Source organism: Molothrus aeneus, chromosome 4 (assembly GCF_037042795.1).
Source record: "Molothrus aeneus isolate 106 chromosome 4, BPBGC_Maene_1.0, whole genome shotgun sequence".
NCBI classification, from domain to species: domain Eukaryota; kingdom Metazoa; phylum Chordata; class Aves; order Passeriformes; family Icteridae; genus Molothrus; species Molothrus aeneus.
Window position 1 is genome coordinate 56410200 of NC_089649.1, and position 13457 is coordinate 56423656.

Genomic DNA, 13457 nt, shown 5'->3' on the forward strand with positions numbered 1-13457 from the left:
GATGTCAGAGAGAAGAAGAATGTTCAAGAATTTATATTCTCTATAGTATAGATTATGCTGTAGAGGTTACTGTTAAAAGTTTTCCATGTGCCTTGGGCAATTAAGTTCATTACTCCATTTTCAAATTTTCCTACAAATTTCATCTTGTATATCAATAGATAGGTTAGGTAAAATTCTTGACAAGTTTCTAGAGAACTTCTGCAGAAGGCCAACATATGAAAATTATTGACTTCTTACATGGTATTTGTTTAAAGGTTGCCCATATTATACGTTCCCATATTATACTCACACAAAAAAGGCTTCAATTTTCACAGAATCACAGAAGATGCTGAGTTGGAAAAAGACCCACAAAGATCATCGATTCCAACTCTTGGCCCAGACAAGACCATCCCCCAAAATCACACCATGCGTGTGACAACAGTGAAAAACACTTCTTGAACTCTGTCAGGCTTGGTGCTGTGACCACTGCCCTGTTCCAGTGCCTGACCAGCCTGTGAGGGAAGAGCCGTTTCCTAATATCCAATGTAAACCTCCCCTGCACAACTGCAGGCCATTCCCTCAGGTCCTGTCAGGGCCCCCACAGAGCAGAGATCAGTGCCTGCCCCTCCTCTTCCCCTCCTGAGGAAGCTGTAACTGCAGTGAGGGCTCCTCTCAGTCTCCCCTTCCCCAGGCTGAACAGACCCAGTGACCTCAGCTACTCCTCATACGGCTTCCCTTAAGTAGGCTGTGATCATAAAAGTCACAATCTCTGGAATATATGAATTATCCCTTAAATGGTTTGCTACTGACCAAGGCACTTCTACAAAATCATAGTAGGAGGAAAATTATACAGTTGTGCAGTCCCTTCTCAAGCAAAATTTCCAATCAAATGTGTAAAGCTAAGGTCACAATAAAAAGACTTTCCAGTGGTTCACGTACTCCGTGTTGGATGCACAGAAGAAATGCTGATCAGATATTCTCAAGAGGTCAAAACAACACAAAAGTTCAGTGGAAAAATTTAGAAAAATTAAGGAACTTTGGCAAAAGATATAGTACAATATCCAACCAACATAAAGCACTTCTCACAGCATTAATTTAGCCCATTCAACTTAGCAAATATTTTTTGATGTTTTGTTACTCAAAATGTTCCAAGAGAAGGGAGTTAGAAGAAGAAAGACAGAAAAGATGCACAAAAGCACACATATAGCTACCAGCTCCTGGGTTCAGCAGTGTCAGACAGAGGAAGATAGAATTAAGAAGTGTGCTGACTGCCTCCTCAGCCTTAAATACTCAGTGGCCCCTCTGGGCCCTCCCCCCAGGTGGGACTCCTTTCATTTGGCCTCTCTAGAGCTGGGTTAGGGCAGGGTGGAGTGCTGCTCCTGGTGTGTCAGTGGTTGGCCAGGCTGGGATATGGGCTCCAGCTGGGGTGTGGGGCAGTTCACTGTCTCACCAGGGCACCTTCCCTCCCACACAGGCATCCTAAAATATCTCGAGATATCAATTCCTTCAGTCTCTGACAGCATCTTAACCCAATTTAGAACTATAGATTCAGCAGCATATACCTTATAAATCTAATAAAATATACTGGCTAATGCATAATAGCCAATACAAATATGTTAACAAAATAGAACATTTCATCTGACATCTTAATTTAACTTCATTTTAAATGTTACTGTGTAAGGAAAAAGCCTAACCAACCTGAGGGGATCTTATAATGGAGTGACAACGTCAGTTGACAAAGGAAGAGCTACAGATGCCATTTGTCTGGATTTCTGCAAAGCCTTTGACATGGGCCCCCACAACATCCTTCACTCTATGTTGGAGAGAGAGGGATTTGTTTGGTGGATGAGGAGTTGGTTGGACAGCTGCATCCAGAGGGTAGCAGACAAGGGCTCAGAGTCCCAATGGACATCAATGACAAGTGATGTCCTCCCAGGGGTCCTTGGGACCAGTGGTGTTTTATGTCTTCCTCAGTGACATAGACATTTAGACATGGAAATTTAGTGTGGTCTCCAAAAATTTGCTGATGACACCAAGCTGGGTGGTGCTGTTGCCACACCTGAAGAATGGAACATGATCTAGAGGGACCCTGACAAGCTTAAGAAGTGAGCCCATGGGAACTGCATGAGGTTTAACAAAGCTAAGTGCAAAGTGCTGTGCTGGGTTGGAGCAATCCCTGCTTTCAGGCTGGGGGATGGTATGAATGGATTGAGAACAGCACTGCAGAGAAGGACTTGGGGGTGCCGGTGGATGAAAGGGTGGCCAAAAGCTGGCAATGTGCACTCACAGCCCACAAAGCCAACCCTATCCTGGGCTGCATCCAGAGCAGTGTGGCCAGCAGGGCAAGGGAGAGGATTCTGCTCCTCTGATCTGCTGTGGTTAGCCCGTCTGGAGTGTTGTGCTCAGCTCTGGGGTCCCCAGCAGAGAAAGGACATGGACTGACTGGAGAAAGTGCAGAAGAAGCTGCCAAGCTGATTAGAAGGATGGAGCACCTCTCCTACAAGAAAAGGAGAACAGGCTGAGAGGATTGTGGTTGTTTGGCCAGGAGAAGAGAAGGCTCTGGAAAGACCTTATTGCTGCCTTTCAGTACTTAAGGGGTGTAAGAAAGATGGGAACAAACTCTTTAGCAGAGCCTGTTGTGTTATGATAAGGGCTAATGTTTTTAAGCTGAAGTAGTGTTGATTTAGATTAGATATAAGAAAGAAGTTTTATCACAATAAGAGTGGTCAAGCACAGGATTGAGTCATTCAGAGAGGTGGTTGATTCCCCATCCCTGGAAATATTCAAGGTTGGATGGAGCTCTGTGCAACCCAATATAGTTGAAGATGTTCCTGCTCGGGTTGGGGAGTAGACCAGATGGTCTTTGAAAGGCCCCCTCCAACTCAAACTATTATTTGAGTCTATAAACTTTAAAGAGTGTAGTTCTTGCATTGAAACAAAATAAAAATAGCTCAAGTCCTGGAAGCGGTGACATAATGCCAAATTACCTATTTCATGAGCAAAGCTGCAAATGAAACTGATTTATCAGCACTTGCATTTGAAATGTGCATACATTCTAGAAGCTTGTCATACCTGAAATTAGGTTGAGTTATAGCTCATTCACAGAGAGGCAACATGGATATTGCTGCCTTGTGTGTAGAGATGTCTCTGCTTTTATTCTAATTTTCCTTTATTGACCAGTATTCCATACTGTGGCAGAGTCATCAGTCTGTGCTGTTTATTTTTGATCTCATTCCTGTGTATTGATATGCTGGAAAACAATCAATCCCACTGCAACCATTCAGAATTTCCACACCATCTCACCACAATTCAAAGTGCCTTGGAAGTAGAATTTTCCATTTACACCTTAGAGTCCCTCTGGAAAATTATTTTTCCTTGAGATAGAACAAAAATTTCATATTCTTTCTCCAAAGACAGAATAAGTGAATGCATAGATATTGTGATGGGTTTTGCACTCTCTTTTGGTTACTGCAAAAAACATTCAAGTTAATAGAAATGCCTTAAAATTTTCTCTATGGTCATAGGCAGCTAGACCATGTTTTCCATTCAAGATGTATTTTCAGTATGACAAATTGATTTCATTCATTTTCTTTTAGTTTGGTCTGAACCAAAAGTGCTAAAAGTACTAAAAATGATGGCCTCATTCTGTTTTGTTTTGGTTTTTTTTTCAATACTGCGTCAAACTTATAGAATTTAGGCAAGCCAATTCATCTACTCAAAGCAGAAGGACTTCTGCACTCATATGAAACAAATAATTGGTTCTTATTGCATGATTTGAATAACAAAACACTGTTAAAAGCAATTTATTTGGAAACAGTATAGCTGGCTTTGCCGTGCTGTCATTTTGTGACATATCCTCTGTGCTGTATTCCAGAAGCCTAACAACCTTTTTTTGTCTCATGTTGCTCTCTAAATATTCAAATACATCCAACAGGAATGATCCAATAGGAATTTATAAGTATTTTTCTGCATTCAAGCAAATTAGCTTCATTTCACAGATAAGGAAACACAGCAGGTAAGACTTGTCAGGGTTCACTACAGAAATTAGTAAATGAGTCCAGATTGAAACTGTAGCACTGTTAAATTATAATTTTGTTAGTCAGAGGACTTAATTATTAAGATATGCAAATATAAGCAAGGTATCTGCTTACTTTTGGTGCATTAATAAGACATATTTTGATAGTGAGTAATCCAGGTAAATAGTAATATTCAGAAAGAAAAAAACAATGATTTTGGTGATTTGGGAACTACTGTTACAGAGATGTAATTTCCCAATGCATTTAGACCTAAAATTACTTGTAATTTCAATACCTATTACTGATACATCTGACATAAATGAAGATTTTACTGCATTCTCTGCTATGTGTTTATGTATATGTGACTTCATGGGTTGTTAAACTTTTACACCTATTCCAGAATTCAATTTCTTCAAAAATACATGATAATGCACAATTATAATGATGTTCCAAGTTTGAATCAGCATATTGCAGGCAGTTATGGCAACAGATTACCTGTGACTGAAGCAGAATTGAGATTAATATCTATGCTGCATTTTCTAAGTAGTATGTAAAATGCCTAAAACAGGATTTGAATACTGAAACCAGAGAGGTTTTTTAGCTTCCTTTGCAGTGACAGCTCTATACAACTTGAAGCAAAAAAAAAAACCCAAAAAACAAACAAACAAACAAAAAAACCCCACCTGCATGCATCTTTTTTAAGAAAAAGTAGTAGTTAATGTAGTTAGTCTTGAGGCCTGTAAGATTATTATGAAAATAACAAATTTCACTGAATATTTTTCATGGTATAAAAACAATAACACCTGTATTTTTATTTGCTCTATTAACAGAATTTTTTCACATACAGAAAAGCTGTTTACAAGGAAATCTTTTATATTGAACTTCTGGTTTATTTTCTGTTTTCTTTTTTTTTACTCTCAGAATATAATCAGATATGATGGTAATGAAGATTTTGCTTCCTGGATAGTGATTTCTTTTCATGGACTTAGCTTATGCTGTATGATTCTGTTGCAAAGAGGCATATTTTAAACACATACTGAATTTGCTCTTAGCATAAAGTAATTTTTCAAAGAGTTCCTATTGCCTTGTCTGAACTGACTGGAAAGTGCATTGTGGATCTCTGGCTCAGTAATTGATGGACACTATTAGGTCTTCCCTTCAGGAGGCTGCATCAAAACTTCCCCCTCAAGCAGTATTCTGACACCTGTGCTTTTATGTTTGACAATCTTGCTAAACAACAAATAATAAGTTTCATGCTATTTTTTAAGATCTCTTGTCTGTCTCATACATTTTTGAAATGCTGCAGTCTTTTGGAGATGGAATGACTGTGAGCTAGAGTTCCTTCTAACTTTTTTAGACTGTTTCCTAATGTTATGAATCCAGGTACCTGACACTTTTTGTTTATTAGTGAAATACAACCTCCATCTGCCACCTAAGATATACTTGAATGATGAAATATTTGGTTAAAGCTGGGCACTGGATGAAGGTTAATCAGCAGATGAATGTCATCCACTGTTTGGAGGCCTCTGAAGGACTGGAAGTTTCCTGAAGGAGAAAGTTCATGCATAATTTGCTAGTCAGGTAAGAAGCTCGGAATTGACACTAGCTACCTTATTAGTGCTTGAGGTTCAGGGAATGATATTAGGAAATAATACACTTCTTTTTTCAGCATTGTATTTTAGCCATTGTCTAGTCTAGACTATTTTCCCTGTGATTTTCAGGTTTGGTGACTTTAGTCTAATGACAGTACTATGGCAGATGACGCTCTGTGTTTCCTCTGCTTTAATCACAGTGTGAAAGTCTACTGAGAATATGTCCCTGAATATGAGTAAAAAAATCCAACCAACAAAAAAAGCCTTCAAGCATATTCTGTTATTCCTTACTGTCGTTGGCAGTTTCATACCTATCAGTCAGCTATCATAAAAATACCAAGGCTGCTACTTCAAAGTGAAAATTGAACATAGAATCCTAAAATATGAATTTTAGAATATTATAATACATAGAAAAGGTTAAAGAATAAAGCATCAGGAACTCTTGATAATGCCAGTTTATAAAATATAGTCTTCCAATAATGTATCTTATGCATTTATTGTTTTGGAATAAATTACAAAAAATATTATCTCTCTTGTTAGGTGTCTAAGTTAAGTTTGCATTTGCACATATCCAAGAATTCTTGCTTTTCACTATAGCACTTGTCTTCTAATGGTTTAGTAATGAGAATGCAAGAAATGGTAGTTTGAGCTCTGTGTGGTACAGTGTGATGCTGTGCAGAAAGACTGTAACACAGCCCCATCCCCAGCTGAGGTGTCAGGTGGGTCCTGTAGTAGCAATATACTTAGGAATAGTTTTGTGACTTTAAAAGCTGTGCTGCTGTGTAGCCAGAATGAGCTTGTGGGCTGCTCTTCTACTGGTTTGCTGATAAACTCTGTCAATACAACAAGATCCATGTGGCCAGTCAGCCTTTTTGTCTTTGCCTGTTAGTCAGTACCACGGGAGGAGGAAAGCTTGATGAATCCTGGCAGCTGAAGAGCCTAGTTGCTGGTTTACCACCAGCTTGCCCGATTTTCAACCCTAATACACTTTGCCATTGTTTATAAAACTTGTTTACTAGCTAAATTTATGTCTTGCACAATTCTGTTGCCTGGTGCTTGTCCCGATCTCCCCATCTAATCTTTGCTTTTCTAGAATTTGGCACAGTGCCTGGCAGCATTTGCTGTGTAGACCTTTGACTTTGTGGAATCAATTTGTTCCCCCTTTCCTGACCTTACTTGCCATGGCCATGGTAGCAGCTTCCCATCTCCATTTCTGATTCTTTTTTTTTTTTGTCAGTTTGTGCCCCAGCAGTATTAAATTTATGCATATGCCATTTTAAAAGTTATTTATTCTGTAATCTGTCCTTCTGTTTCTCCTGCTAAAATAGGATTGAGGAGACAAAATGTTCTAACAAATTTTAAAGAACACAAACCAGTAATTTAATATATGATTCAACAGTTCAGTCATAACCTCTCTCCATTTAAAGAAAAAAAAGTCATATACAGTAGGTAGCTTAGATCAGGTCATCCTTAACAAATGAGTGGCAGTATTTTCTTTATATCACTATCATTCCTAAAACAGGCTTTGTTGGGTGGTATTCAGAAGAAGTCCCAAAGTCTGCTTTATGGAAAAATACTTGCTTTTTCTAGACACTGGCTGTTACTTCTGTGAGAGAACTGAGGTACTTTATGTGACAAGAAGATGTGATGACTAATCATGTGCTTTCAGGCTCAAATGAGAAAAGAATACTATGAAGTTAACAAGCATTAACTTTCATGCTAATGAACCAGTTAATATTTCCACTATATAACCTAAGATAGCTCTAGGTGCATGGATCAAGTCCTACCAAAGAAGCACTTGGTGTATATATATGGTCATCCACACTCCCTCTTGGCCCTGAATGTATGGGTTTTCTTGCTGGTTCCTCTGAAAATAAAGCCTGACATGATTTCCAGAGTGTTTTAACCTTAGTGGGAGGGAAGTGAAGCAGAAGTGAACTGTCTTTGTGGTCTGTCCCTTGCTGACATCCCTCAAAGCCAGTCTGAAGCTGAAAGTAGGGATTCTCTTTCAGTGGTAGCTTCCCTTTAAAGCTGGGAGTAATAGAGCATAGAAATGTTGGAAAGTCGTCAGTAGCTAAGGCTGTCTGCTTTTGTACTACTGGTTGAAAGGGCAGAATTAATTCTTCTCTAATAATTCTGATTAGGTAATTAGATTGTTCACATAACCTTTACACATGATTTCAGGAATTGGAAAATTGCTGTGGCCCTTTCCTAGCTTTGGTTTCCTGAGTTTTCCTATGATTCCCTGGTTTTCCATCCCTTGCTCCTTCCAGGGTCTCTGTCACCTCTGGGAATTATTGTATGGATCCTTTGCATTTCTTCAGTCAATATATGGCCTTATCTTGCTGAAACTAACCTAGGTTGAAAGTAGTTAGTCACTCAACTGACTCAATGAATCATTTACTGTACAAATCTGCTTCTTTAATAATTAAATGGGAATTGTGTTGCAGAAAACAATCACACTGCTCTATAATCTGCTCCCCACCCCCAATTTTCTCATGTAGGAAAATGAAGATGTGTAGGAAAGTTATTCTGTGTGACCACTAAAAAGAAAGACCTTATATGGAGTGGTGTAAATCCCAGATTTGGTGTAAATCATCAAGCCCTGGTATTTCCAGGAGAAAAGGATGCGTAAGCATTAAACCTGGCAATTTAGGATCAAGTGTGATTCTTACACCAAAAGAGTGTGAATCTAGAGTTGGGGGAGCTGATCCAAGCTGAGTAACTGATAGAGAATAGGACCTATGAACCTTCTTTGTAGAAACCTCCCAAAACAAGAAGCAGTGAGGAAAGTCTACATTTACTGGATCTTCCAAGCTAACTCTTAGATAAATTGATTTTCTTCAGCACCACCTACAAATGTACCTTGTACATGCATTTCAGTCAGCTCAGTCTTGTAGGAAGAATAGCTAGGATTCACATGCATAACAATCTAATTGCTTCTCTTCTTTTATATCTTGTGGAAATGTAAAGATTCATGGATGCTAATGAACTGCATCTCTCAAATCTCAGAAGAAAGCAGTGCCACAGTTAGTACTCTCATAAACTATGTCATAGAGGTCATGATACTCTTTCTTCCAGCAACATCTTTATATTCAGATCAGTTTTGTCTTTTACTTATTCAAAATGAAGGTTACTATCTCTTACAGTTGTTGAGAAGAGCATGAAAGTATGAAAGCATTATTTCTTAGTGCAATAAGGATGTCCAAGTGGAAACAAAAATGAATTTCAGGCTTACAGTTTCAGACATTGCCACATATTGTTGACAGAAAGGAGGTAATAACTTCATATTTTTGGATGCCCAGAATGGCAATACTCATTACTAAATTTGTAATGTTCATATTAGTTATTTGACATTCAGCGTTCATTAATAAATGAACACATTGGGACAGGAATAGCATATTTGAGAATTTAACTTAGTCTTAAGATCCAAACCAAGGAAAAATATGATGTGTATATAATTACTGAAATCCAGAAAGGGTAATATGAGTAAGAATTTGCTGCTATAGGGTAAGCAAACCAATGGTAGCCTGTAAAATGCACGTATGGAGGAGTAAAGTGTTTGAAATGGGAAGACGAAGAAGTACAACTTCATAAGTACAACAATTTAAACTGGCTTACTAGTATGCTGCATGACAATGGCTCCAGTTCAGAACATACAGACTCATAACCTCTAGACAAATTTGAATTTTTTTAAATTATGAAAACGAAATTAAGTATCTATTACCAATGCACTGACCTAATCTGCAGCAATTAGAATTCTACAGAACAAAGTAATTAAGGAGAGAATTCCACCTTTTAGCCTAGTCTGGTGGATCAAATCAGGTGGATGGGAAAGCTTATAACAGAAGTTAAGAGACCAAAGCCTGCCCTATAGATTTAATAATAAATACAAATATGAGCAGTGACATTACTTTATACTCTACTTCAGTCATTAATTCATCAAGCGCATATGGGAGGCTGTAGAAAAAAAAAGCAAACAGGTTCTGCTTCAGCATGAAGAAAACACACAGCTTTATATTTGCATCTCCAAATCCAGATGAAAGAAGGTTACATTGTTCTCTTTTGGCAGGAGCTGTGACACAAATAAATGCAATCTGGCTGAGAATCAAGATGATATTGTGTGAGCTAACTGCTGAAATAAGTGGACGTAAGGTAGATACATTTCTGCATCTTTCATCCAGGATGTATATCTGCCCTTAGCTGACTTAGGTCATTGGCTGTAAGGTTGACTGTAGCAGCTTCTTGAACATTAAGCTGCAAAAGTACCTTTCTCTGATGCTCAGAGACTATTTCTTTTTGATGTAAAATTTCCATTGGTGATATGATGAACTTGGCATGAATTATCTTCTAAAATCCCTCCAGAAACTAAAGCTTGTTAGTTTGGTGACCAGATTCTTCATTCAGTTGCCTATTTCCTATAGGCATATGAAGTATTTTTTATTTGAATGACACTATTCTCAAGTTTTCAGAAATATTCAGTGGAATGAAGTCATCATTAACCATAAATGTCCTAATCTGACCTTCATGACTCTCTTCAATATTTTTATCTGTGATCAGTGAAGGCATCTGAATATATTTTGGCTGATGGAATTTAGGAGACTGGTAGGACAGTTTATACTTGGAAGGAAAACTGATGTGATTAATCTTTGTCATTAATCAAGTATTTTGGCTTTCAGGACAAATTGTAAGACTCCCTCCATCAATGTAAGGGGACAGGTGTGGGCAAAAAATTTATACTGTGACTATTCAAACAATTCTATTTGAATTCATTATAGCTATATCCTTTTTTAATAATTTCTTCCTTGTTTATTGAGCTGATAAATATCTATTAATGTGGATGGTCCTTCAGTAAAAGAATTAAAAATAGCCAACAAATAAAATGAGTCAAAAAATGCCTTTGTACTAGACCTAGTACACTTGTTTGAAGTGAACCTTCCATTCTTATGGATAAGGTTTTCAGCCAAGGAGCTGTAGTACTGTGTCATTTAGATGTGACAACAATACGTGGAAAACTTGGAGTAAGAATTAAGATTAGTTGATGCAGAAAATTTGAAACAGAAGTGAAGCAAGAGAGCTGGTCTTAAGGGCTTCAGAGGAGAGATTTCCATGACAACAGAATACTCAGGTATGCAAATTAAGAAACAAAGCATCTTAGAAAATAATCAGGAAATACATCTCTGTTTCATAGAATAAAACCTGCACAATTAAGAAGCGCGAGTTCTGTAGGAGAAATGGGGATAGAGAGCTGAGAAAGTAGGGCCATTTCTGGCCAAATTCCCCTCTCAATTAAATCAATACTATTCTTTTAATCATGCAGCCATAAGGATATATACAGAGAAAATATACCTCAAGGTTTATAGCAATGTTGTGCTGTGACAAAAGCTTTAGACTCTCTTCAGCAGTTATCTATGAAGCAGCTAAAATAAACACTTTAATGATGAATATTCCACTGACCACTTCATAAAACTGTTCTATTTGCCTACCTTAGAGGTTAGAAAATTTTCCCTAAATTTTGACTTCTTCTTTGCTCCTACCTAAGTGTCTTTCTTTTGCTGCACTGCCATTAGCCATAGACAACAATTGATCACTGTCTTCCTTGGAGCAACCATTTAAATGTGAAAGACTTCTATCATGTCCTGCAAGTTTTCATGATATTATATACAGGGATAAATGTAGACTGTAGAGGCTCTTATTATTATATATTGTGTTATGTAATCTCTGCATGAGCATTGTAGCTCTTTTCCTGTGACTCATACTGTATTATGAATTTGGTCTTCTATTCACGAGCTTTACTTGTTAATAAAAGGAAATCATATATATATGATTTATATTCATAGAGCTCTGTTATCACAGGCATCCCATCAGAGTTATCAAGCTTTGCCTCAAAACATTTATTTTGCCTTTCCTCCCATCCATTTTGGAAGGGCATCCCAGTGCTTGAATTCTTTAATGCTTAGCAACTTTCGTTAAATATACAACCTAAATTTATAGATTATACAATTTGCTCTGCCTCCCGCATTGACATTTAGCTGAAAGAGCTTTTTTATTCTTTCACTTTTTTTACCTGTCTGATGTATTTATATAGCAACCATATCCCTCTTGGACCTTTTTATATGAGGATGAATGATCTCTTTTGGTCTCCCCATATAGACTGGGCTCTTTCAAAAAAGAATATCGTTGCCATTAAAGAGAGAATTTGGCCTTTATCTCTTTATTTAGATGCACTAATAATAGATGAGATTACTGTCTTTCCATATATCCATCAATGAATCACTCGTGCCATAAATCTAGAGGAAATATCATAGGAACAAAATGCTTTAAAACATTTAGAAATTTTAAAATTTTGTATTAGGAAATATTGTTTGATATTCTATGGACTGGCTTTTGAGTTAGCTAAGATTCCCTGCACTTTTATTCTTAAAGCCCTGTCATCTGGAAACTTGGTGGATATGGATTTAAAAATGGAAAATATGAAAAACTGTATTCAGTTAGATCCTGTCGTTGGCTGTACTGAGCACTACAGCTCTGTGATCTCACAAGCTGAACATAAAAGCCATTATCCTTTCTGCTGTTACTCAGTTTTTCATGAGAAACGATGTGTGAGGTAAATAAGGAAGGGAAAAAGAAATGGAGGGGAGACAGAGAAGTGGAGGGAGATAAGGATTTACTGGAGCAGAGTGCAGAATTACCTGATGAGAATGGAGGACGAAAAGCCATAGGAAGCCAACATACAGCTGAATGTAAAACTGCCAAAAAAGTGTTGAGAAATCATTCTACCATAAACTGCCTGTCTGGGCACTCTCCTACACCAGGGTCAGCTCAGGGGGTTTTATTGCTATTTTTTGTTTAGGTTTTTTTTTTTTGTCTGTCTCTTTGGAGCCTAGGACAGATCACTAAGCAGGTATTTCATATTAGATTGTAAAGCCTATCTATGATCTATATTATATAAAACACTATAGATTTTCCCCACAAGAACATAGATTAGATGCAGTGTAATTACCCAATATTTTTCTTCAACCTACACTTGTCTAATGCATTGTTTTTCAGCTGTGTCTTCTGAAGTTGGTTACATTTCAGCAGCAGATGAATTTGCTCCCAATACTCTTCTATTCTTAAAAACTACAAAGATATTATTTAATGTAAAGTTGATGGAAATATAAAACCTTATATTGACTCAGGTTTACTAGTGAGATAACTTTAGTGACAGTCTAATAATGACAACAAACAATTAGACAACAATTTAGATTAAATGATACAGATATGATACAGATTTAGATTAAATGATACAGATTATGTCTAGGAAGTCTTCAAGCAGCACAACAAAGTTGAGTTGAATATTACATGTGGTTTTTTTCAATGTAATCTTGCCTGAGTTTGTAATGACTTTCTTCTAAAATATCTGCAGTGTGGCTATTATAAACTCTAAATCATAGTTGAAATGATGTATAAACTCACAACAGTCTCACAAATCAAACCTCAAATATCTAAATACTGGCATTTAGCAATGAAGCCACTCCAGTCATCTGGATCAAACTGAAGTGAAGCCAGCAAAGAAAGATGCAACAGTAGAAAAACAGAGGGAAAGAAAAACAAAAAAAAGGGTGGATCTTAGGATCTTAGTTCTGAAGGAATAAAAGGTACTTATTTCACACCAACACTGAATGACGGGTGAGCCCCTACTTACTCCCCTAAGGACTTTTTAAATGCCTCAACAAAGAAATCAATCCATATCTTGACTGTTTGACATATGGAGATAATATTAAAATTGGAATAAATATTTTTTTTTCTTCTTTTATAATATTGCTAAATAATGTTGCTAAATAATGTTATCTTCTTTTTTTTTGCTGCCACATATGGACTCTGATGT